At 37.6% G+C, this 25,592-nt stretch overlaps 1 protein-coding gene and 1 pseudogene across 1 annotated transcript in view; one reads left to right on the top strand and one right to left on the bottom strand.

Annotated features, from left to right (window-relative positions):
• Positions 1 to 25,592, top strand: part of LOC143385830 (A-kinase anchor protein 9-like) — a 108,014-nt gene that overhangs the window by 3,058 nt on the left and 79,364 nt on the right. The gene's annotated exons all lie outside the window — the stretch shown is intronic.
• Positions 12,496 to 14,874, bottom strand: LOC143385815 (mitogen-activated protein kinase kinase kinase kinase 3 pseudogene; annotated as a pseudogene).

The raw sequence follows: 25,592 nt of genomic DNA, 5'->3' as shown, positions 1-25,592 counted from the left end.
TTTCTCTAATTCTGATGTAGAAATTTGGTTGTTGTTGCAGCTAAGCTTTCATAAAAACTGTGTACCACACAACAAAGGTTGAGATGGGCCTGCCTACATGAATATCTTGGAGAGTACAGTGAAATACATTTCCTCCATGAACACAAGACTAACTTTTGTCATAACGCTTAAAGTGGTCAGACAATAAGAATTACCACAAAAGGGGAATCTGTAAACCTGTCTTAAACCTGACTCCTCTTTTAGTAGCAGCAAAAGTGAGGTTTTTGTTTTATAGCTGTCTAAAATATGAAGTGTTATCATTTTTAGCAAAGAAAAAAGTGTAGTTTTTTTTTTCCATAACACTTTTATTGAGATACCATAAAAACCCTCCCAGTCAAATAAAGGGCATATTCAAATAAACTGCACAGTTAAGTAGCTTTTAATATAGACTTATGCAGCTGCCACCACTAATGTTCTAACTTGACAATATTATCCTCACTCCATAAAGAAAGTCCATGCCCGTTAGCAGTCCACCCTTGCTGCTCTTCCCTCCCATCATCTTCTGGCAGTCACTTATCCACTTTCTGTTTCTACAGATATACCCATTCTGGAACTTCATATAAAAGAATTACCCAATATGTGGTCTTTTGTGACTTACTTTGTTCATTCAGTGTGGTATTCTCAAGGTTCATCCATGTTGCAGCATCAATCATTATTTCAGTTCTTTTTAATTGTCAGTCTGTTGTATGAATTACCACATTTTATTGTGTATTTGAATTGTTTCCACTTTCTGGCTATTAGAAATGTCACTGTGAATATTTTTAGTACAAATTTATGTGGACATATGTTTTCATGTACCTAATAGTGGAATTGCTAGGTCATATAGTAATTCTATACTTAATATTCATTAGATTTTTAAAAACATTTTTCCTTCAAAATCTTGAGATAATTTTTCTCTGGTTTAAGGCTACTAACTTTTAAAATGAGATCTTAAATTTGTTAGGGGAAAATAGTACTCTTTACTTTTAAGATTCCATGCTGGTCAAAGAAAAACCTATAGAAAGTTGTAAACCAAGCTAATAGGCTAAATTATACTGCCCCTTGGAAAGTTAGTATTCCTCTGCTAGACTTAACAGTGTGCTGTTTTTGCTCTTCAGGGAGCTAACTTGAGTTTTGTTTCTTTAAAGTTACCCCAGTAAGTAAACAGAACTGTACTATCCAAACTTTCATTTGTATAACCTGATAAATAAGCCTAATTTTATTGGAGTACAGTGGTAGGAGGGTGCTGACTGTTCTAACTGGCCCCTAATTTTTCCAGATAATATTCATGACTAATGCCTGGGTGGCTACTTGTATAGCAGGCATTTTTCAGATAAATGTTGCTTTTGCTCCTGGGGAAAAAAAAACACACCCAGCATGGGTACATATGTCTTTTGTTACTGAAACCCCTCAGAATGGGAAGGAACAAACCCACATCCTCAAATTCAAATGCCTCTGTTTCTTAGTTCTCCATCCTGATGTAGTGGTTAGTGTCATCTAGCGCCATCTGATGCTTGGCTATAAAGCCACTGCTCTCAGATGAGGGACAGCTCTTTCCTAAGTGTGTATTGTCTATTTTAAAGAAGAAGCTTTATTATTTAAAACTGATAACTTTTAAAACAAAGGAACTTTTAAAAAGTTCTTAAGATATTCTTCTTCTTTTAAAGTCCTTTCTCTCCCAGTCCCTTTCCTCTTTTGGTTTTTCCTCTAGTTTAGAAGATGAGAGAGAATTCCTCTGGTAGGTCAGCATGCTACATTACAGATAAAAGAGTAGACCCTAGGAGAGTCATCTGACTAGTTCAAAGTCAGACCCAGCTGGAAGGAGAATTTGGGGTTTGATTTCTAACCTAGAACTTACATAACAAGGCACATTCCTCCCTAACTCTTTACCCTGGGCTCTGTCATTGTTGGACACATGTTAAGGAGCCTTGAAATCCTCTTATTTGTTTCTTGCTAAGAGATCTTTCTTTCCCTTATGCTTTGTGTCTGCTTCCACTTGGTGTAGCTGGAGAAAGCAAATGCCAATAGGATTTTCAAGTCTAAATGCTGCAGTTTTTTTTTTGTTCCATCAGCATTGTTACAGTAATGTGAAATCTGCCTCATTCCTCGTCATTGCCTCACTCCCTGTCAGTCTGCCAAACTTTCCCTATTAGCTATGAATTGAAGGATAAAGTTTGGATACAAACTTTAATTTTTCCATTGCCTTATTTTCTCTCTTTTCTGATGAAACTCTTCATATATTTATTATGTAGTTTTCACTGAGTCAGAAAAGAGCAGAGGTCTGTAGTCCTTCTTTGTTAAGGGCAGAAAGTAAATAGGACATTCAGTCTACATCATCACTAGTCACCTTTGCTTTTACAAAAGGAGCCATCACAGTATATAAATGAATGAGCCTGACTATGCTTCAGTAAAACCTTATTTGTGGATGCTGCAGTGAGACTCTGTTCTTACAATGTTTAAATGTCATGGAAGAGTTTTCTTCTGAATTTTTTCCAGTCACTTAAAAATGTCGAATCTACTTAGTTTTTTTTTTTTTTTTTAAATGGACAGGCAGTGGGCCACTTACTTGCAGTAGTAGCATGTGAGTTCCTGACCCACAAAATACTTGTATATACATGGATGAAAAAAGAAAGCAAGCAGATTTCTTCTATTCCTGTTCTTTTTAAAAAAATATTTTTGTGGTGAAACTTCTAGTTACTAAGCTGTAAGTTTGGAGCGAGGGTTCCAGTTCTGTCTTTTCTCAACCAGCTTTTTGACATAAAGTCTGTAGAGCTTAATTTCTGTTATTAATTTCTGTTATTAATTTCTGTTATTTGCTCTTCTATAAGACAAATACTCTTGTCAACCTTTATTTAGCTCTGTATAGTGATCTAAGAAAAACTTCTTAAATCTTGCTAGAACTCATAAATGTTTGGGCATATGAATCCTGAAGCATTGGTTATCTATGGTGGTGTGAGCAGGTATATAGTGAAGTTGGCAGAAAGGGCAAAGGATAAAATATTCCAAAAGTAAATTTAATATTGGTATCTGAGACGCAGTTTCCAAAGACAAAATTTTAAAATAATATACATTGTTTTACACAGAATTTTAGAATAAATACATGAGTTCGATGTGCATTTTTGAAGATTGCCTTAACAAAAATCAGCATAATTTTACATGTTACTCTGTGTATATTATTTTCTGCCTAACCCTTTGAAAATAAATAAACCAGCATAATTTCCAAAATTTTTATTGTTAAAATAAAAGGGACAGAACAAAGTAAGATTTCCCCCCTCTATGTAACATGAGAGAGATATCAGTAACTTCTCCATCCTGTGTTCTGTGCAAACCTCTTCATCTAGAATATTCACTATTTTCTCCACTAAATTCTCTAATCTGTTTAGACAGAGTTCAGTAATATTTGTCAGCAATTGCACATTCACTCACTTTATACTTCAGAGAACAGAACATTGAATTGTAACTATCCTACAGTCTTATTATGGATACTTTAACTCATTTATATATTCGTATGTTTACATTTATACTGTCCAGCTTCATTGTTTAAGGTACTTAATTCATACCCGGCATTACCTACTGTGGGTTTGTGTAATTTGGGCTTTTCTTTGTTGACTGTACTTCGTTGATGATTTGCAACCAGAATTTCTATTTCATTTGTTCTGTAGCATTTTCACTTGCCATTTCCAAGATTTTTCTTTGCTCTTCATGCCTCTCTGAACTGCAAAGGAGCTTTGTTCTTGCTCTTTTGATTAATTCTTCTAACATTTCATTTCACAGTTTTTCAAGTCCTTGTGGTTAATACAAAGAATTTTAGAAATCTTAAGCAATCTAAAACATAGTTTTTTATGAAATTCTTAGAAATACTTAAATTTTCATAACTCCTCTTAACAACTATGTTAATACCTATCATAATATTTATAAGTTCAGTAATGCAAGCAATTCAACCCAATATCTTCCAAAGGAGAGTGACTAAAATGCTTTTAAAAGACAAAGTCAATAGTAGAAGAGGAATTCAATAATAAGATATCCTAAATTAAACATAGAGAGGACATAAACTGAGGAAAATTCTGAAAATTCAACAAAAATGAAGTAAACATTCCATTTTATTTCAACTGTCTTTATTTTAAAAGTGAATGTCTAAACATACAGTAAAAGGTAAGAGTTGTCAGACTGGATAAAATAACACCTTATCGTATGCTACCCAGGAGAAATGTATTATAAGACAGGTTTAAAAAAAAGGATGGACAGATATTGTCAACTGATTTTTTACAAAGGTACAAGAAATATTCAATAGAGAAAGGATAGTCTTTCTCTACAAAATTTGTTCAAACAATTGAATTTCTACAGGGGAAAATATGAACCTTGAAACATTTCAAAACTTAAAAAAAATGACTCAAAATAAAAGACCTAAATGTAAATGATAAAAATCATAAGATTTCTTGAAAAGTCAAAGGAGAAACTGTGCACAACCTAGGATTTTCACACCGATTTCTTTTTTTAGATACAACATGAAAGGGGCATCATACAAAACAGAAATAAATTAGAAGTCAGACTATCTAAATTCCAATATTTGCTCTGTGGAAGATGCTAAGAAAAGACAAAACTCACTGTGAGATTAAATATGTATAAATTACAGATGCAATAAACAATGCTAAAATTTAACAATAAGAAAACTCCAGTGATATGAGTCATATTGACATCAGATTGATATTCTGTGCCTCCAGATATGATGTGCTGAGAAGGATAAGTGACATATTTTATTGTGGTATTCTTCCAAAAATAAACCAACAGCCCCAGTCTAATCATAAAGATAACATCAGACAATTCTAAACTGAAAGATATTTATTCAAATTAATTCTCACATAGTCCATGTTATGGTCACCAAGGGAAAAAAAAACAACAGAAATCCTCACACACCCCAGGAGACTAAAGTGCACAGGATGACAAACTGCAATGTGGTATTTTATGTTGGATTCTGGAATGAGGTGCTGACTTTATAGAAAGTTCTGCATTCTGTTTAATAGATTACAAATGTCCGTTGCTCCATTCTGACAAATGTACTATGGTCTTTGAGGTTAGAACCCTCTTCTCCATGCCTATAACTTTTCTGTAAAGCTATTACAATTTTAAAATATTATTTACTCAAAAAAACCCCACAATTTCATTTGTTTTCCCTATAAGCAAGAGCCATTAAGCACATATGCTAGTGTGACAGTTTAAATGTAAAGTCAAGGATAATATATGAAAGAAAATAAATATAAGAGCAATGAGGATGTTGGGCGGGGGCAAACAAACTGATATATTGAGAAAAGATATGAAATAAAACAAATAGAAATTGCTAAAGTTTTAGTCTTTTCCATTTTGGAAGAATGGAGGCACTGTTGTCAGAAATGTTTTTTGGGGTTTTTTTGTGTTGTTGTTTTTTTTTTCCAAAGGATGAGCTAGAAATTTGAAAAGAAAACTGCTTTCTTCCGTTTTGTAGGTGGAAAGTGAGCTGAAGTGCAGGAGGGCATCTGAGTATAAAGGTCAGTGAAGTGGTTATGGAGGTGTAACTGTCAGAAGATAGATTCAGACAAGAGAAGGTAATATGGTAAAAGCACATAGAAAGAGTCACTGGCATCCAAAGAGCAAACTGCCAATAGAGAGAATTTGGGGGGAAAAAAGTTAATGAAAGCATGAGTGAGAGAGGGAAGAAAGGAAGTTCTAAAGACAGAACTTTTAGAAAAATCTACAGTAAGAATTCAGGAAGAAGAGGAAAAATAACAGGAAGAGTAAAGGAGAAGGAAGCTAGGGGAAAAACAAGGAGAGGTACAAGCACATGAAGAGCAGAGAAGGTAGCTGGAATTAGAAGTGTTGGGTATTGTCAAGTACTAAAGAAAAAAGCATCTATGTTCAGTGAGTGAGCACCGATAGATCCATACATTAAGAGGTCATTGATTACTAAAGGTGATACGTGTCAATAGATCAGTGAGGGGAACACAAGTAGAGAAAGTAGAAAATATAGCTCATTCTATTATTTTTTTCCCTTCCAACACTTTAAATATGTCATCTGACTGAATGTCATCCGTGTTTCCTCCTGAGAAGTTGTTAATCATATGGAGGATGTCTTGTATGGGACATTCAAATCTTTTTATCTTTGGCTTTTACGGTTTGATCACAGTATGTATCCATGTATTTCTCTCTTGAGTTTATCTTATTTGGAGTATTTTGAGCTTTGTGGATGAGTAGATGCACATATTTCTTCTACTTTGGCATGCTTGAAATATTTAATTCTTAAATATGCCTCTTTATTCTCATTCTGGAACTCCCATAATATACTGGTTGGTATGCTTGACATGGTTATTTAGGCTTGATGGTTACTTAGGCTAGGGAGGCTCTATTAGTTTGCTTCATTCTTTATTTCTTTCTTCTTCTCAGTCTGGATGATTTTAATTCAGACATCTTCTTCACTTGGTTGATTCTTTCTTCTGCCTACTCAGATCTGTTATTGAGTTCCTCTAGAGACCTTTTTATTTCAGTTATTATATTTTTCTGCTGTAGAATTTTTATTTGGTTCTTTTTTGAAATTTCTATTTCTTTATTGTCTATTTGTTTGGAAATCATTTTTTAAATTTACCTTTAGCTTTTTGAGTATATATTAAATAGTTGCTTGAAAATCTTCTAGAAAGTTCAGTGTTTGAGGAGCTGGGGTTGTGGCTCAATGGTAGAGCGCTTGTCTAGCACATGTGAGGCCCTGGTTTGATCCTCAGCACCACATAAAAATAAATAAATAATACAAATACAATGTGTCCCACTACAACTAAACAAACATAAATATTAAAAAAAAAGGAAAGTCTAGGTTTAAAATTCCTTAAGTGCACCCTCAGTATGAGGCAGTATTTATTTATTTATCAGTCTTCTCTGTTTGCATGGCTCGGTTCATCCATATGTTCTGTTTTGATTGAACTGAGTATTCTGATTATTTCAATATGGCACCTTTGGAAAGGAGATGCTCACTCTTCCTGAGAGCTTGATTTAAAAAAAAAATGAAGCAGAGGGTTCTAATCTCCGAGAGCTTAAAGTTTGTCAGAATGGAACAATGAACATTTGTGATATATTATTAACCACTCTGTTGAGTGACTTTTCTAAACTATTTTTGTTGTCACATGTGGCCATTAAAATGCCCATTCCATTAGGGAAGTAATAAGACAGTAACTTGGCAGAGATTTCCTTATATGCCAAATTTTAACATCTTCTTTCTTCATCAACATAGAATTTGCTGTGATATTTTTTTTAAAAAAATGAGATTCAGGAATTCTGAAATATTGATTCTGAAGATGTTTGCCAGTTTCATGATTGATGCAGCTGAGGGATGGATCTTGGAGCTCCCTGCTTTATTAGTGACCCCATTACTTATTTCCTAAGAAACAATGAAGATATGGTCTTCTTTCCTCCTCTGAGGATTTATTTGGTAAAGTACCTCACCCTTTGAAGAACTCAACAGCAAACATTGGTCTAGGGTCTATACTTTTTTTTATGCTGTGAAAATCTAATTGTATAAAACAGGAAGGTATGTAATTCAATTTCCTCCAAAACTGGAGAGCTAAAAATAAACTGTGGACCTCATGAAATAATTATATTTACACATTGTATTTATTAAATGAGCAGTTTATGAACAAATAGTGTATGTACTCTGCACTAAGCAACTGGAGAGATACAACTACCCTAGACTTCTCAAAGATGTAAAACTCTAATTAGTATGATATACATAATATATTTAGATGCCATTTCTAAGACATCCATTTCTAACCGAGCACCTTTGAAATTGAAACTGGCGTTCATGATCTGGGTTCCAGAAGCAGAAGGCAGCACTCAAGTATTCTTTCCTGCTTGTGCTTGCCCATCATGTTTATTTGCTGTTCTTTTGCTTTCCATTAGTTAGATGGGAACTCTTGGTTGAAACATATACTCTCTCTGTCATCATAGCAATATTTATATAGATCTTACATCCTATTTACATGTTTATTGTTCTTTCATGGCCCTTGATAGCAAATGTAGCTCAATTTGTGACCCTTGTTTTATACATTATATGCTATATTTGTATACATAGCAACACAGCAGCCTAGCTCTTATTTTTAGGAGACCCAACATTAAGACTTTTTTAAGTGAATTTTTTAACATTGATTTATTTTGTATCTGTCATTTTTCTTTTGCTGAATTGGTATGTCAAATTTCACTTTAGAAATTCCAGTCATGCTTTTTGCCTTCTCTGGATATAGAAAGGAGCAGACAGAAATGCAATATAAATTCATTATGCTGGAATCTATGTGCATGGATAATAGTTCTAACAGCTTGAATAAAAGCTCCATGAAATTTATACTTGGATTTATAAATATAGAGAGGTTGAAGCAATACCATAGATTTACAATTGTCAAAGTTTATCTCTGGACCAATTATCTATACACATGTGTATATCTCACACAAATAAAAGCAATGGAGGAAATTCAGATATCAATTGATCAATCTGTATTGAATTCATTTCTTGTTTCTTTGTTATGCACACAGCTTATAGCTGTAACTTTATTTACTGATGTGGATCACTGTACAATCAGTATGGCTGGGGCAATGTTTATCTGTCATAAAATCTACCTGGAACACCCAAATAGATGTTGGTGTTTATCCTCTTCTTCCCGCCCTTGCCAGCTGCTTTACTCGCCTTTCCTCAGGCTGCTCCCTCTTTTTCTTTACCCAGCTCTTCCTCCACCTCCCGCAGCCGGTTTCTTTCCAACGCCCCCACCCCTTTGGTCGGATGTTTTGTTAACACTCAGGACCACCAGTGCCAGTGTGTGTCTGTCCACCGTTCCCCTGGAAAAGCGAATTCTCATTCCCGCTTTTGTTATCTGATGAGTACCCCACCAAAACCCAGTGCCTACTCCCCTAGCTTGGAAGGCCGAATGCCACGATGGTAGACAGAATTCAGGGAGACAACAGGACACTGGATCGGAGGACCCCAGTAAAGTTTTGGATGTTCAGGACTTGCCATCTCAAGCCCCCAAACTTGGTCAGCCTGGCAACTGACCCAAGTCCCCAAGGAGTGCACAGTAACAGGGGCGATCTCTCTCTCTCTCTCTCTCTCTCTCTCTCTCTCTCTCTCTCTCTCCCTCTCTGATTCCGAGCGTCCCTAATCTTCCAGAGCCGCTCCACTGAGGATGCAGATCATTCTTCTGGACCAGGCCTGAGCCTCTTCTCAGGCTCCACCAGGGCACACAGCCTGAGCCCCACCCAAACCCGGGCTGGAGAGGGGCGCACTTGCTTCTAGATGCGCGATAGTGATACTAGATCAAAGGATGGAGCCGCCCAGGTTCCTAAGTGTCTCCCGGGGGACGAGGGGTGGGTAAAACTGATAGCTCTCCTCAAACCCGGGCCCTTCTCACAGGATGGATACCCCCAAGGCGCCATCCAGTAGCCGGGAAGCCTTTATGAGCCGTCTCCTTTAAGAAGCGCGAGTACTTGTGATTCGGGCTGTGTATGCCTTGTGTTTGTGTGTGTGTGTGTGTGTGTGTGTGTGTGTGTGTGTAAGCGCGCGCGCGCCTGGGGCCCTGAGAGCCCGGCAGACCCCGGGAAGGAGGAGTTATGTAGATTATGGATGAACATTCTGGAGGGGAGCGAGGAGAGGAGGGAAGGAGAAGCAGAGGCTAGATAGCCAGGAGCGGCGGAGGCCCTTCCCGCAGGAGCTGGGGGCGGCGGCGGCGGCGGAGTAGGCGGTGGAGAAGGAGGAGGAGGTGGAGGACGCACGGACTGGAGGCGGAGGCGGCGGCTGCTGCTGTGGCTGCGACTGGGAGCTTTGAGTCGGAACCGCCGGTGAACTTGGGCGCCAGGATCCGGGTGACGGACCCCCGAGGATGGTGAACGCGAGCTGCTGCTGACCCTGCCTCTGCCGCTCCTTCTCCCGGCTGCTGAGCGCCTGGGCCCCCTTTCTCCTCCCCTTGCCTGGCTGTGGGTGAACCTGCAGGCTCCTAACCCACCCGGAGGACTTTTTTTTGAAAGGAAACGAGGGAGGGAGGGAGAGGGAAAGAGGGAGAAAAAGAAGGGGAGCTCGTCCATCCATTGAAGCACAGTTCACTATGATCTTACTCACAATCAGCACTGGAAGACGGTCGGATTTCGTGCATCTTTCGGGGGTGTTTTTCTTGCAAACCTTGATTTGGATTTTATGTGCTACAGTCTGCGGAACGGAGCAGTATTTCAATGTGGAGGTAAGAGTACAAGGGCTTCTTCCTCTTCCCCTGCCTGGACTGATCCTAGAAACATTTCCTTCACTCTTTGGATCCTTGTAGCTCAGAGCAGCCAGGTCTCAACACATTGTTTCCCTTGTAGCCGCTGAAACACTTGTTGAGTTTCCCTGTGCCTTAGGTGATGGATGCATGTGAGACCGAGAATCCGTTATCCCCAGCAGCACAAAGCACGATGCTGCGCGCTCAAAGACACAATTGTAGCCGGTCCATGCTTCTTACCCGGGGAAGAGGTGAAGCCCTACTTATAGCAAACGTGTGGCTTAACCAGGAAGCTTGAGTTTATGATGGATAAACCGCTCGGGAAACAAAATTGATTGCTTGGCATCCTGTGCTGCCTTGGTATTGATCCTGAAACCTTCCTCCCCGTGGTTGGTGCCTAACAAAGGAGGTTAAAAATAAAAGAATCTAAAGGAGAACGTGGGAATACTTGATATGTTTAATAACATTACTTTGTGATAAAACACTTGAGTAGACAGAGTCTTTTTCTCATTTAGACAAAACTTAATACACTGTTACTAGATCTGGCTGCACAGAGGACGTGAAATCCATCTCTTTTGAAGTGTCTTCTCTCCCCCTCCCCCGCTGATTGAAAATAAACGTGGCCCCATGTAATAGTTCTGAGGTGTGTTTTAAATTTTATTTCAGACTCTCATGGCAAAAACGGAGAGGTCTTAGACTGTCATCTGTTTTACTGTGATAGCTTTGGGAACAGAAGGCACAAAGCAAAAGGGAACTTAAGGATAAGGACTTGTCAGACCTCTGCCAAAGTACTCTTCCTGTCATCAACTCAGCACTAAAGCCAGCCAGCAACGTGCAATAAATCATTGGGAACGTGAACACACCTGGGCTGTGACACAAATTTATTACATGTTCGGTAGGATGCAAAGCCAGCAAGGGGGTTTTAGTAAAATTTCCTCCTTTTGATTAGATCTGATACCGTCTGACTTTCCAAAGAATTATGGTTAAATCTACAAGAAATAATGTGATTTTCCCTTATATTGTTGATATAATAAAGCTTCCTGTCATTTTGTTGGAAGCATGTGTTTACACAATAGCAGGGCCTGTTGCACAGTATTTGAACATGCTTTATGTAACCGATTTATACACAAAGTGTGCATAATAAATGCCAGGTGTGGAGGCACATTCTGAATATAACTATGTTTATATAAACTGTTCTTGGGACTCCACATAATAAGTGATAGTACAGAAACAAACTATTTTAAAGAGTAATAGTCATTATACATTAGTTAAATTTGCAGATGTTAAGCATCAGTATATTCCACAAAAATACAAATTTGAAAACTAAGATTTTAACCCTTTGAGAAACTGTGTTTTTTTGTTTTGTTTTGTATAAAAAAGAGAGAGAGAAAGAGAAATGGAAAAGGGCTGAAAGTCTAAACTTTTCTTGATGACACATTTGAACTTTTGGAGTTGTGTGATACAAATGGATTTTTGTACCTAATATTTAAACCAAGAGTTTAATGTTGAAGTGAAATAATTAGTTCATAGAATGGAGGAATGAGAATGGTGATTTGTTATTTATAATTTATAAACAAAAGGGCCTATTGTCAGATTGGTGGTGCTGGAGATGGTGGTGAGGTGGGGCGTGGGAGAGGTGGTTACAACTTAAGTGCTAGGTTGTGTCTTGCTCACTATGGGAATGAAAGGAGAGATGGATGTCTACCTGCCCTGGCAAAGTCTTTGATTTGCTTTTGAGATTGGAATAACATCATTGTCTTAATTATTATTAAGTTTCCTTAGTGAGGCTAAACATATATTGAGTTTCTTTGTATTGTAATCCTCAATCAGATATTATTATACAAAAAAGTTATGTTACTAAAAATGATGATTTTTAATTCCAGCTATATCTTCCTTTTCAAGGTGCATGTGAAAAAAAAATGGTTCATGGAGAAGAGTTATTTTTCCATTTTAAAGTATTTCTGTTATTTCACCCATGCTTTTTACAAACGCAAAGATTTAAGGAATGACAGATAAGATTCATGTGCCCTCTGGGACCTTAAAAAGCTTACTTGACACAAAGGGAGTATTCTAATGATTTATGGGTGATTATGTTGCATAGTTTGTATTATTCCCAAGTAGTTTTTTAAGCTCTTGGGCCCTTCCTTGGTTGGATTGATAAGCTTTTGTGTGTATTTTGATAACATTTTTTTCCATTATTAAAATAGCTACTAGAAATATCCAAATATTATAAAGAACATAGGATGACAGGAAGTTTTCTGATATGAGTTTCTGCCTGATTCACTTTTATTAGATGTTTCTTTTTTACAAGAATGGTATCTTTCTCCAGTTGGGTTATATGAGTAACATTTGTCTGTGGGGTATCTGATTCTGTAAACCATGAAGAGGTAGAATTTGGAATGACAGTCTCAAATCGAACCACCTGGTTGAAATCTCGCCCTCTACTGACACCAACACAGACTAACGGGTACTCCTGCTCAGGGACTACCAGCATCTCAAACATCCTGAGTGGGCATGGGATAGGGAAATCGATATGCTTAATTAACATAAATTTCTGCATTGGTTCAACCCATTCTAATAGAACAATGCTAGTCTGAAGTGCCCCGCATAGGTATTTATGGCCTGTGTAAGGATTTCTCACAACACAACACTTCTGACACCACTTGGTTTCAGGGATTTTTGCTGATACAGCAAATTTCCTTGGCAGTATTCTATGAGGGAGTTTGTGTGCTGGAATAGCAACAGGTAACTTTTGCATTTGTCTTGCATAATCAAAAAGCCCTGGTAAATTATGGGAATAAAGCTGAGAAGCTTTACCAGATATTGATAGCAAGCAATTGTTCATCACATACAACCATGTACACCTTCGAGGGAATAGCTGCTCCATTGATGTCTCATGAAGCTCATTAAGATTAAGGGTGTAAATCCCTTCTTTGGCACCAAATATCAAATATTGATCTCGTGTATCTGAGTTTATCCAGGATGTTGCACAGTGAATTTTCAAGGGACACCCATTAAAAACCTTTGAAAAACATGCACCCATATGTACTTTAGGTGTTGGCGGAAGACCATTGCTAATAGGCTTTGGCACATCTTTCTTCTCTTTCCTGGAAAGGTTTGTGCCTCGATGTTCATTCTGTTGCTGATATAAAGATCCATCTCGTTCACCATTTAACTGGAAGGAGCCCACTCCATTTCCTAAAGCAACAGGCTTTTGTGGCAGTAATCGGGGAGGTGGTGGTCTTGGTGGAACATGGGATGGTTTTGCTGGGCTCCCTGACATGGGACATCTCTTGATTGTTCCTTGATTATCTTCCTCAATAGAATGGGTTTCCTGTGGTATGAAGATGGACTTAGGCTTTGGTGGCAGAGGTGGTGGAACTTTTGCTTTCATGGTTGAATGTTTGGATTCATCATCATCCCCCTCATCATCTTCTAAGTGTGCCACATGTCCTCGCTGATGCAATTCTTCTTCAACAGACTTCAGAAGACTCTTGTTTCCACCTAAAAAGTAACTACCTTGGTGTCTGTGTCCATATTCTAATTGTAGATCAAGTTCATGATGTGGTTCTGTCTCCTTCCTTAAGGGTGGATCAAATTTCACTTGGCCAAAGTTTATCTCTGAACGTGTTTTTTCTTCTCTTACATTTCTACTAGTTGATTTCTATGTGGTACAGCAACAAGAGGCTCAGGATCATCATCATCAAAATCATGGTAAGTGGACTGATCTGGATTATTTACTTTATCCAATAGCTCTATTGCTAAAGATTGTATCAAAGGCTGTGTGACAAAAGGGTGCTGCAGTAACTTTTCAGCAGTTGGTCTTTTTTTTGGATTTTTTGGTAAGTGCCATTTTCACAAAATGATGGAAACTATTTGACCACTTCAATTTATCCTTTAATTTAGGGGGCTGAAAATTGCTTTTTGTCATTAGAAATAATGTTCTCATTGGGTGCAGGTCGAACATAGGAGGCTGAAGCTCAGCGAGTTCTATGGCAGTGATCCCTACGGCCCAGAGGTCACAGAGCTGATTATATCCCCCTTTCCTCTCCACAGCTGCAACTTCTGGAGCCATCCAATATGGTGTACCAATGAAAGACTTCCGTTTGGCAATTGTAGCTGTTATCCGTGCAGATACTCCAAAATCAGCCAGTTTCACATGACCATTATCCGTTAATAGAATGTTAGCTCCCTTAATATCTCTGTGCATTTTTCCTTTATTGTGAAGATAATATAATCTCTGTAGTGTTTCTCTGATTACATATGCAATCTGCAGTTCTGTGAGAGGGCCAGTTACATGATAAATATCCTGTAAAGAACCACCTCCACAAAATTCCATGCAAATCCATAGTTTATCTCGCCTGAGATAGCTTCCAAAATAAGCAACAATATTTGGGTGTTTACAGTCTTTCATCATAATAATTTCTTGCTGCACAACTGCAAAATCTTCTCCTGGTTCCAATTTTATTACTTTAATTACTGCTAATTCACCGGTGTTAACATTCCGCGCCTTGTAGAAGTTGCCATAGGTGCCGCTGCCAATGCGCTGAATCAGCTCGAAGTCTTCCTGTGGGTTCCGGCGGGACAGATGGAAGCCCAGGTTCATGGCAGGCCCCAGGTGCCCCCCGCCTCCCTCCCGGGCAGGGGAGGGGGGGCGCTCAGGGGGCCACACGGAGAGTGGTCGCAGCAGCTGGCCCCCTGCTCCCCTGGCGGTCACAATCGCCCGGCTCCACGCTGCGGCTGCCCCTGACATATTATTGTCAGATATAATATTATTATATATTATTATTATTATATATTATATAATATTATATTAATAATATAATATTATATTAATATTATATTAATATTATTGTATAGTATTATTATATATTATTATATCATATTATTGTCATATATAATCAGACTAGGGGCGCAGGCTGTTGGCCTGAGCTCCGAGCGAGGGAAGGAGGGCCCGCGGTGGCCCGCGGCGCGACCAGCTCGGGAGCGGGCGTGCAGCAGGCGTGCGGCCCACTCCGCAGCTCCGCGCCGCGCCCTGCTCCGCCCGCGAGCCCGGAGCTCGCGCCCTGCGCACTCCCCAGCTGGCTCTTGCCGGGCCCTCCCGCGCCCTCCCATGGCCGGGGGCGGGGGAGGCGCGCAGCCGGCTTCCCAAGCTCCGCGGGCGCACCCGGGAGTGCGTGCGCGGGTCTCGGCCCCTTCCTCCGCAGGCGGCTGGGGGCGGCGCGGTGGGGCCCGCGGCTCCGAGGGGCGGCGCTGGGCGAGCTGCACTTGGCGCCAGGCTAGGGCCATCCCGACCCCCACAGCGGTGCCGGCGGGGCGGGGCCCCGGGCACACCTGCCAGGCAACGCGGAGTTCGAGTCGCCTGCGCGCTGTGACGTGTCTTGACTCCCGCCTCATTCTGTGTTTAGGTGGAGACGAAGATGGCGATGACTGCTGTGGACTAGGACGATTCGACAGTGATTGCAGCATCTGACTGGTTTTGTTCGGGTGGGGAGGCAGCTTCCGGCTGGGCCCTGCGGCCTGGGTCGCGGAGCTAGCCATCCCACCTCGGTCTGAACCGATTTTTCCTTTCTACCCCTGTCCCCCTCCATGTTCTTTCCCTGCCTACCCCGAAGAAGCCATGGAGGACGAAGAAAGAAGGAGAAAGATAGAAGCTGGTAAAGTGAAGGTAGGAGAGCCGGGGACCGCCGGGCCAGAGGTGGGAGGCGGTGGCTGGGAAAGGGTGGGAGGAGGCCTGGGGAACGAGTTTGCAGCAGCCGGGTGCGCTGCCCTCAGAGGGAGGTACTGCAGGGTCTGGGTTTCCTCCCCTCCCTCCTGTCCCTTTTCCTAGGACCTGTAAAGCCCGGTGCTGCTACCTAGCTGATGAGACTTTGATGTTGACTGAATGGTGTGGCTCTTTTCTCACAACTGCCCCAATAAAACACCTCTCTCTCTCTTTTCTTTAAACCGTATTGATAATTAGGTGGTAATTAATAGCCTTTAAACCTTCAGCCCTTCACTTTTAAAGGGAGTTTTATGGGTGGTGCAGGCATTGTGTTTTCCAGGGCAGGGATTTAGAGCTTTCCTTTTATTCAGTGGGGAATTTGTGCGCTGATCATCAGCTTGTCTTCTTTAGGTGGCACCCTGGCACTCGAGGACGTGTGTGAGATTGGCCTGTGACAGCTGCCTCAGCAATGGCCTGAGTGTGCCACAAGTGCCAGCTGTGAACTTGGCTTTAGGGACGTTTTTAAAAGTGTGTCTTTGTACGTTCCTGTTTGGAGGTCTTTGTCATGGAAGTTGGTTTTGTATCCTGTGGATTGGACATTCTGAAGACGGAAAGATTCCACAGAACAAAGCTTTAGAATTCCTGCTTTAAATAATTTGTTTTATGTGTGTGTGTGTGTGTGTGTGTGTGTGTAGTGAAGTTCTGATTTTATGTGTGTGTGCGTGTGTATATGTATGGAAATTGTAACGCAAACATTTGAAAATTGTATTATGCATAGATATCCTTCTTGGGGCATCATGAAAAATTTAATGTAGACAACCTATAAATTGAATAGCATTTTTTTTTAAATTACATATTTGAGCAGCTCTTTAGGCTTGCCTGAAAGGCCCCCTTCCTCCCTACAATGAGTTACTTTTTATAGGTGATATTCTTTTTAGAGCTAATGGATAACAATCATACTTGAAACACAATTAACTATATTTCCTCTCTTCCTTTCTTTCTTCATTCTTCCACATAAACAAAGGAAACCAGGTCAATGATTTCAGTAATCAATGAAAGAAAGGCCTTACTGCAGAGATGCAGTAGTAGATGTTCATCAGAAGTGTGTTAAAGGAATGTGTAGGTTAACCAGCTTTGCATTTCTGAAATATAATTGACTTTTTTATAATCTCCCCCTTTTAATGTTAAGACTTAAATGCTTGTATGTAAACAGGTAGATTTTGTTTTTTACTCTAGGATATATAAATGAAGGAACATTGGCATTTTCAGAAGCCCAAAATTGCTTACAGTTGTGCAACCCAAGGGACTAAGCAAGGGACTAAGCAAACACTCTGCATCTAAGGAATTGAAAGTAATTTTGTGTACCTTTTCAAAAGCATGGAAGTTCTGGTTAGATATCTTATTTGTTACCTAAGAATGTTTACTGCCTTCTGCCAAATGTATCTTTCTTAAATGTATGTAAAGCAGTTCTACTAAACATAGTTAATTTTGAACAGTCACATTTCATAATAATTAAATTTCTTGCTCTAAGTAGATTTGGCAAAGTAGAATTTTGATTTCTTTATGTATATATTTCTTTATTTTTCAAAAGTCTACATATGGGGTAAAAATCTTTTTAATTTTTATTGTAGTTTATTTTCCCCTAGAAATGAACCCAGTTTCCAGTAAGAGATCCTTAAGGCCTTTAAGGCAACATATGTTTGCTGTAACATTAGCTATCTGGTATAAAATACTTTACTGAGGTCATGATTCCTCAGCCATGTAAGTGCAATGGAATATTATACAATCATTAAAAGAATTAAGGCTGAGAGGGACATGGTAAATAGAGTGAAAACAAAATTATCAGAAATAGTTTAGATGTTGCAGTGGTTTACACCTGTAATCCCAGCTACTCAGGAGGCTGAGGCAAGATCCTGTCTGAGGGGAAAAAAAAGGGGGGAGCTTACATTATAGCTCAAAGGTAGAGCACTACTGCCCTTTATCTCCACTACTGCAAGAACAAAACTAAACAAAGTATGTACATTATTTCATTTGTATAAACATGTGCTTTTAGAATGGGATTGAAAAACTATTATAAATATAGTTATTCTTGGGCTAGGATATAGCTCAATGGTAGAGCACAAGTTCCTAGGTTTAGTCCCCAACACCAAACAAACTTTATAAAGCAGTTCTACTAAACATAGTTAACTTTGAACAGACACATAATCAGCAAACTTAGATCAAGAGGTGGAAATAGAGAAATGGCAACAGTCTCTGCTTTCCAAAGTAGGAGAGACAGATGCTCCTGGGTAATAAGTACAGTGAGAGGTTGGATTTTGGATCTTACCCCCCCCCCCAACAACATTTTGTTAAAATATTTAAAATGCTACTGACTCATTTTCTAGAATATTTTATAAGGAAAACTCTCAATATCAATTAAATGCAACCTAGCATAGTGCTTTTCAAATAGCAGGTATTCAATAAGTGTTTGCTTCTCTCCAGCTGTGCATGCTGGCAAGATGAGCTGGTCAAAAGAGCTGGCGGCAACATTAAAGTAAGGAAACAGCTAAGAATCATGCAACCCATGGACACCAGTTTCTCAGGTGGAGGGTGGGCCTGCTCTGCCACCTCAAGGGTCCTCTTCCACGCTGGAAGGCAAGAGGGCAAGAGAGCGAGTGCACTTGGAACCCATCTGTTTATTAGGGAAAAGACATTTGATAGAATGTTCCACCCCAATAAGGCAGGGGATAGTGTTTCAGCAGGGGTTGCCCAATCCTGTTGGGTACTGCTCAAGCCCAGAGCGGAGGCTCTTCCTTGATGAGTGGGGGTAAAGGCCACTTGCTTGGTATAACACATGGTGTGGCGTATGTTGCCAGTCCAATATCCCCTTTACTCAAGGCTTTTGGAGGGGCTTAGCTCATGCACAGGGCAGTCCCTGACATTTGCTTCTTGAATGAATGAGCAGAATGACAGAATAAGTTCTTAATGAGTGTAGTGTTACCAGCTAGGTTGGAATTTAATAAGAGTAATCCAAAATTTTCTTAATTAGAAGTCTCTTATTGCTGGTATCAGAAACCACCTAAAATGATCATTTCCCAAAATTTATTCAGAGACTTGGTTCTCCAAGTATCTCATTTATTCATAAGACTTAAGTGTTAACATTTGATAATAGTTTTACAACATACAACTTTTTAATCTTTTTCTAGGTAATTGGTCTTCTGTTTCTTTCTCTCTAGATTTCTCTAAATTTCCTTTTTCAAGACCTTTTAATAAATGATCATTTTAAAATTTTCATGTATACAGTATAGTATAATTTAAAAATTTTTTTAGTTGTAAATGGACACAGTACCTTTATTTTATTTATTTATTTTTATGTGGTGCTGAGGATTGAAACCAGAGCCGCACATGTTGCTAGACAAGTGCTCCACCATTGAGCCACAACCCCAACCCCTACAGTATAGAAGTGTACTTTGTAAAGTATTTTATATTAACCCAAATCTGCAGTAATAGGAGAATGAGTTATTTTATGTAGCCATTAAAATAATTCTACAAACACTTTTCAAGTTGGGAAAATGCCCACAGAAAATGTCAGGTTAAAAAAAAAAGGTACGTGTCAGTATTTATATATGAAGACGTCTGAAAAAACATGCACCAAGATGTCAGTTGTGGTTATCTCTGGGTAGTGGGTTATAGGTATTTTAATTTTTTTATACTTTATTTTACAAATTATCTACAACATTATTCTTTTATGATCAGGCACAATGTTCAGGTATCATTTTTTTTTCTTTTTTCTTTTTTTATTTGTTGGGGTTCTTTCTTTTTTTTTTTTTTTGTCTTTTTTGGAACTGGGGGTCGAACCCAGGGCTTTGCAAATGCAAGGCAGACGCTTTGCCACTGAGCTACATCCCAGCCCCAGGTATCATTTTTAAGAAAAAGGTATTACATGCAGTATGATAAACAGGATAATGTTGTATGACTCTCATACAGAACAAGAATATGAAATGCAAAATAACTAGGTCTCCTACATTAGGAGGTCTTTGTCATGGCAGTTGGTTTTGTATCCTGTGGATTGGACGTTCTGAAGACGGAAAGATTCCACAGAACAAAGCTTTAGAATTCCTGCTTTAAATAATTTGTTTTACGTGTGTGTGTGTGTGTGTGTGTGTGTGTGTAGTGAAGTTCTGATTTTATGTGTGTGTGCGTGTGTATATGTATGGAAATTGTAACTCTAATTCTTACTCCAGTACCACTTGTATTATGTAGTCAGAATTCTATATTATTGGACATTTATGGATCGCCTTTTTGTTTTTGTCATTCTTATCCATTTTCCTTGCTGTCAGTTTTTTGGTTTTTCCTATGAACTTCCTTGTCCAGTTTGTATTTTCTCATTTGCCTTTTTCCCTAACTTGCTGCTTTAGATTTGTTGTAACAAAAGAACCCAGAAACTGAGGTTAATGGAATGATTTGTAAGAATGAAGGGCTAATGGAACTTAGTAGAAAGGATTTCGCAGCAATTCAGTTTTTCTGATGCTAGGTAGTTCTTTGGTTTGCTGTTGGGTCCTCAACTATCTCCTCAGTATTGATGTTGCAAGAAGCCCAATACTTGGAGATGTTAACTACATTATTAAATATTTTCAGAGCTGGGCTTGACCTCATATACAAGTTCCTGACAGAGATGGTCCCACATAGGCTATCCTTATAGTGAATCAACCAAACTATTTCAACTCCATTTTAAATGACTTCATTTTTTCCAAGTAAAATTATTTATGATTATATAAATAAAGTAGTTAATTATTAGTGAACAAAATTAAAGGACAGTTGTGTATTTAGAATGAAATTAGTCCTATAAATCACTTTTGCTATATTTTTAAAAAGTTCTTCAAATGTATTAGAATTCAGCAAAACCAAAATATTATACTTCTATAGCATTTTATATAATTGTCATTATTTATTGAATAATTAAAATTTTTACTACATTCAGTAACTTGGAATTATATGAGTTTTTTTTTTTGTTGTTGTTGTTTAACAAGCATTTTAAGTTTGTAGAGTAATGCCAGTGTTGTGTACAATGTTCTGTGTAAGCTCTCTTATTAGGTGATTGATAGGATTTTTCAATTACTGTGCTGCTCTGATAGGCAAGCTAGTTATGGTATAAAATTGTTCCTTGCATTTTCAGATATTCTGCTCCACAGTGAAGAAAGCTATTCTCCCTCTCTGATTTCTTTTAAACTTTCTAGTTTTTTATACTTGTGACAGATCTTACTTAATTTTCAAAGTTACATTTGATAACAGTTTTACAACGTACAATTTTTTAAGCTTTTTCTGGATATAGCAATTTGATGCCTCCATCAGAGACTGGTGTGTTCCTGTGATTTAAAACTAATTCATGACTTTTGGGCTTTGCTGAAATAAAAGAAATCATGGTGTTGAGAGGAAAGAATAGACATAACAGGCTTCTTGAAATGTATGACAAAGAAATTTCTCTAAGGCAGGAAAACAGAGCATCAATAAAATCCAATGAAGAGATAATTTTGTTTGAGAACAATTTTTATCCCACTCCTGTTCTCATCTAGTCCCTTGGATGTGTCTTTTATTTTACTTTCTCTTTTCACTTTTCAGTTTTATTGACAGAACACCACAGACATCCTTACTGAATGATAACCCACAGCAATGAGGAAACAAAAAAGATAGAATTCATCCAAAGGATTGGACTATGACAAGAGTGGGACAAAAATTTTTCAAACAAAAACATTTCTTATTTTTGTTAAATAAAAAGGTTTGTAGAAAGAGCTAAACTATGACTATTAAACATTTAATTTAGGCTGCTGATGATTGAAATGTGAATTAATTTCTTCTAATATGACAAATAGAAAAAAGTTCTGGTAAATTGTGAAACATTAGTGATAAGGGACATTATTTTTATTTCTTAGTAAGATTTTTATAAAATTAAAATTAGGCATTCTATTTAATTGGTTAGCATCCATTTAATTGGGATCCAGGCATGGTGATGCATGCCTGTAATCCAGTGATTCAGGAGACTGAGGAAGGAAGATCACAAGTTCTAGGCCAATCTCAGCAATTTAGTGAGACCCTAGGCCACGTAGTGAGACCCTGTCTCAAAATAATAAATAAAAAGGGCCACGTGCAGTGGTGTTTACATGTTTGGCTGTTTTCACTTAGTGTAATGTTTTGAGGTTCAGCCATGGTGTAGCATGTGTCCATGCCTCATTCCCTTTTATGACTGAATAATATTCCAGTGTGTGTATATACAGCAATGTGTTCACACTTTAATCCATTGATCGGCATTTAGATTGTTTCTATGTATTGTCTATTGTGAATAGTGCTGCTTTGAACATTTGTATACAAGCATTTGAATACCTGTTTTCATTTCTCTTGGGCATATATTTAGGATTAAGAATTCTGGGTCTTATAGTAATTCCATTTAACATTTTGAAGAATCTCCAAATTGCTTACCATAGTGGCTTTACCATTTTACTGTACCATTTCATTTTACATACCCACTGATAATGCATGATAATTCTAGTTTCTCTGTATCTCAACAAATTTGTTTTCTTTTTTTAAAATCATAGCCATTCTAGTGGGCAAAAAGGGATTTCCCACTGTGGTTTTAATTCTTGTTTTCTTGATGACTAATGACACTGAGTGTCTTTTTTGTATGCTTTTTGGCCATTTGTAGATCATCAGACTATTCAAGTCCTTTACCTATCTTGTAATTTGGTTGTTAGGAATTTGTTTTACATATTTATATATATATATATATATATATATATATATATATATATATATATATATATATATATATGCATCAAGCAAGAGAGCATGTATGATCATGTACAAGAGAGGAGCAGACAGAAATACACATTTCCAGTGGGATATCTTCCATCTCTTTTTTTTTTCTTTTAAGCTTGTTTGGCTCACCAAAATTTAAACTGGAACTTCCTTTGAATAAGCTGTTGGTGAGTTGATTACAGCGTGATGGTGAAGTTTGAGTTTTTTTGTGGTGCAGTGAGTCATTCCATTCTTTGTCCAGCTGGTCAAATGGGCACCTGTTGGCCTTTTGGCTTGATCATTACCAATACATATCAGTTTTTTTGGGAAAAATGACTTAGTCTTCCATAACAAAAAGCCGTGTCATTTTTCTGTGTGAACACAATAGACATGTGTATGTACTCTACCTAGTAGAAAGGATTTTTATTGTCATATTGACTTCCCTTTTACTTTTTGTGGTAGTTTTCACCAAAATAGAACTTAGGATATTTAATGCCCATTTAGGTACACCTCCTAAAGCTTGGTTAATTTGTTCATGGGTTTTACACTGTTCAAAAGTGCTAAACGTTAAGACTGTTCATAAATTTAGCATTGTTCCAGGAGTAGTTTTTCCTAGGTTATTTATTTAAATCTATATTCTTTTGTTCTATGTAAAATTCCTTTATCTTACACGAACAATGTAATGCTTGTTTGCAGTTGCTTTCCTCTTTTGGGTTACTGTTTGCTCTGATTTTTATGTAATCTAAATTTTTTGTGTAATTATAAGATTTTTTTGTGTGTGTTGATGTGTTTCCCCTTTTAGAGATCATTTTTTAGAGCCTCAAGTTATTTTGATGATTTAGAACTACTCTATATATTATACAAAGTCCTGTTTAAAAATTTGACTTTATAAATTGTATTGATTGATTAGATGTTCTGACTTACAGATTTCTGAAAAACTAACAAGATCTACAGTTTCTTTCTCTAGCCACTCCCTAACCCCTCAGCAACCCTGGGATTGAGCCCAGAGGCTCATGCATGCTAGGTCTTCTATTTCTTGATATTGCATATACTATAAAATTCCTTGTTGTTTTCTAAGGATTGTTCATTGTGGGGGCTCAGTAATTAGGTTTTATTTATTCCTCAGAGGTCTCAGTTTTATTCAAGTCGGTCTTTCTTTACTAGTTGTTTTCCCCAGGGAAGATAGAAAAAGGAACCAATTATAAATAAAATACTAGTTCAAGAATCAAATTTAATGTGTGAAAAGTGTGTGATGGAGATGTGGGGGTTGTTGCCATAGGTGTGGTCAATGATCTCAGTTAACTTCCCGCATCATTGATATTTTATTGAGTGCATGTGTATATGTTGATTCCTTGAAAGTTGAATAAATTAGTAGATGCTCTAAAGATCAAGGTATTAGAAAAGTTGTAAAAATTGCATTAACAAATGTGCACTAGCAGGACATTTTTTAAATGAAATAATGGGTTTTAGCTAAAAGTCACAGAAATTCTATTTTCTACTAATAGATAAATATTTTTGGTGTGAAATCTTTTATATTTTTCAAACTAATGTTTACTTTTGACTTGCATAAATTCCTTTTTAGTGAACTACATGTCTGAGTATTTCTAATGACTTTCATTTTTCTGCTTCAAACAATCAATACCAATTTTTAAAATAAAATTTGACAGAAAAAGTTTAATTTGAGATTTATTTTTGTATATGATATTTATTTTTTGTAAATTAAAAGGATGAAATAATATTTTATATAGCCCTCAAGATTTTAATTTTATGAAAGAAGAGTCTATACTTATTTTTTTCCTAGGATATGAACTTAAATTGTTTTAATGTTTTAGTTTTCTCTGTCTCACACACCATCATATTTTCTATGCACAGTAGTATCTATTTTGGGATGCATCTTGGTTGAAAAATCGTTTGAACATTATGGGATTATTTTTTTATACTCATAGCCAAATTCCAAACCTAATTTTTTTTTAAATTCAAAATCTGCTTCATTCTATTCCTATCTCACACTCTAAAAAAATCAGGCCTAACTCTCCTTTAATGTGCTTTTTTTTTTTTTTTTTGACTCTGTTAATTTTCTCAAGTTGATTCTGTACATTGTCACTGTCTTGATCTTAAAATGTTCCTTTCATTTTGTTACTCAGGTATTTTCAGTCTTATTAATCTATTTAATGTTTATTTGACCTCCATGCAAGTCGGTGTAGATTCAGAGATAAAAAACCCACAGGCCTGCGCCTAATATTTTCACATTCTAATAGAGTAGAAAGTCAATCACAATACAGTAAGTGAAGTGCAGATAATCATTTATTTACTCATTTGATAAATACATTTGTGCACTTATTGCTTGTTATATCTTGTGCTAGACTGTAGAATGTGAAAGACATTAAATCTGCTAAATACAAGCTTCATTTAGTTAGTAGGCAGAAACAAAAACAGATATTTATAAATTTAGGAGTGTAATATTATTCTGGCTCTATGAAAAACACAAGGGAGGAATATCTGATTCCATTTGGCAGTTAGAGAAGGCTTCTTGCATGGATAAACTCTGAATGAAGCCTTGAAGTTTTGAGAAAAACTTGGTGAAAAAGGAGAGAGGTGTGGGTAGAAACTTCAGGAAAATGAGACAGGAAGAGTAAAGCACTGAGGTGTGGAACAGTTTGACTTCCTTGGGGGAAGTTGTACAAGAGCTTGGTATTATTGGAGTATAAAGGTATAAGCAAGATAGGGCAAGAGATGAAGCTAAAGAAGGTAGGTCTGGGCTCTATCCTGAGGGTCTTGAATTTCATGTTAAGGAGATTTTTATCCTGAAGGTTGTGGGATATGTTGATGGGTTTTAAGACAATGAGTAATAT

This window comes from Callospermophilus lateralis (assembly GCF_048772815.1).
Source record: "Callospermophilus lateralis isolate mCalLat2 chromosome 11 unlocalized genomic scaffold, mCalLat2.hap1 SUPER_11_unloc_3, whole genome shotgun sequence".
NCBI lineage: Eukaryota > Metazoa > Chordata > Mammalia > Rodentia > Sciuridae > Callospermophilus > Callospermophilus lateralis.
This window is presented reverse-complemented; position numbering and strand designations above follow the sequence as displayed.